Raw genomic sequence first — 2,098 nt, 5'->3', positions numbered from 1 at the left:
AGGTCTTCCCATATGTGGGAACCCTACAGAGTCTCCACTGGCTCTTGGGTCCTAAGACTAATGCTGTGAATGATCAAACAGCTCTGCTTCTGGACACATTTTTTGAGAAGCCCCTCTGTAGCAGTGAAGCATTTCTCCTCAACAGAAAAAACTAGGTCTCATCTTCATGATTAATAAATATTTTTAAGAAGGAAAATAATTACATCATTAAACCTATGAGTTTTTTCAAAAACAAAAAAAAATGACCACTATTAACATTCAAGAGATAGAAAATCTGAGTAGACCCATAAGCAGTGAGGAAATCAAATCAGTTATCAAAAATCTCCCAATAATTAAAAGCCCAGGGCTGGATGGATTCCCAGGGGAATTCTACCAGACATTTAAAGCAGAGTTAACACCAATCCTTCTCAAGTTATTCCAAAAAATAGAAATGGAAGGAAGATTTCCAGACTCATTCTACGAAGCACATTTCACTTTGATTCCTAAGCCAGACAGAGATCCAACAACAACAAAAAAAGAACTACATGCCAATATCCCTAATAAATACGGATGCAAAAATACTCAACAAGATACTAGCAAATCGAATTCAACAGCATATAAAAAGAATTATCTATGTGATCAAGTGGGATTCATTCCTGGGTTACAACGCTGGTTCAATATTTGCAAATCCATCAATGTGATACATCACATTAACAAAAGAAAAGAAAAAAATGTATGATTCTGTCCATAGATGCAGAAAAGGCATTTGACAAAATACAACATCCCTTCTTAATAAAAAAAAACCCAAAAGAGTCAGGATAGAAGGAACATACTTAAACATTATAAAAGCCATTCATGAAAAGCCCACAGCTAATATCATACTCAATGGGGAAAAACCGAGAGCTTTCTCCCTGAGATTGGGAACAGGACAGGGATGTCACTCTCACCACTGTTGTTTAACATAGTGTTGGAAGTCCTAGCATCAGCAATCAGACAACAAAAGGAAATCAAAGGCATCAGAATCAGCAAAGAAGTCAAACTTTCACTTTTTGCAGATGACATGATACTCTACATGGAAAACCTGGTGGACTCCACCAGAAGCCTTCTAGAACTGATCAATGAATTCAGTAATGTTGCAGGGTACAAAATCAATGTACAGAAATCGGTTGCATTCTTATACACCAAAAATGAAGCAACAGAAAGAGCAAGCAAAACACTGATCCCATTTACAATTGCACGAAAAACCATAAAATACCTAGGAATAAACCTAACCAAAGATGTAAAAGACCTGTATGCTGAAAACTATAGAAGACTTATGCAGGAAATTGAAGACACAAAGAAATGGAAAAACATTCCGTACTAATGGATCAGAATAAACATTGTTAAAATGTCATTATTACCCAAAGCAATTTACACATTCAATGTGATCCTCATCAAAGTTGCACCAGTATTCTTCTCAAAGCTAGAACAAACTATCTTAAAATTCGTATGGAACCACAAAAAAACCCCAAATAGCCAAAGTAATATTGAGGAAGAAAACAAAAATGGGAGGCATCACAATCTCAAACTTTAGCCTCTACAACAAAGCTGTCATCATCAAGACAGTATGGTATTGGCACAAAAACAGACACATGGACCAATGGAATAGAATAGAGAGCCCAGAACTGGACTCATAAGTGTATAGCCAATTAATCTTTGACAAAACAGGAAAGAGTATCCAATGGAAAAAGGCAGCCTCTTCAACAGGTGGTGTTGGGAGAGCTGGACAGCAACATGTAGAAGAATGAAATTAGGCCACTTTCTTATGCCATTCACAAAAATAAACTCAAAATGGACAAAGGACCTAATGTGAGACAGGAAACCATAAAAACCTTAGAGAAGAAAGCAGGAAACAGCCTCCTTGACCTCAATCGCATCAATTTCCTCCTCGACACATCCCCAAAGGCAAGGGAATCAAGAACAAAAATGAACTATTGGGACCTCATCAAGATAAAAAGATTCTCCACTGCAAAGGGAAAAAAAAAAAAACTAAGGCAACCGACAGAATGGGAAAAGGTAGTGGCAAATGGCGTATCAGATAAAGGGCTAGTATCCAAAATCTACAAGGAACTCGCTAAAC

The sequence above is a fragment of the Suricata suricatta genome, chromosome 6 (genome assembly GCF_006229205.1).
Source record: "Suricata suricatta isolate VVHF042 chromosome 6, meerkat_22Aug2017_6uvM2_HiC, whole genome shotgun sequence".
Lineage (NCBI taxonomy): Eukaryota > Metazoa > Chordata > Mammalia > Carnivora > Herpestidae > Suricata > Suricata suricatta.
The sequence above is the reverse complement of the archived record's forward strand: the minus strand, read 5'-3'. Positions refer to the sequence as shown.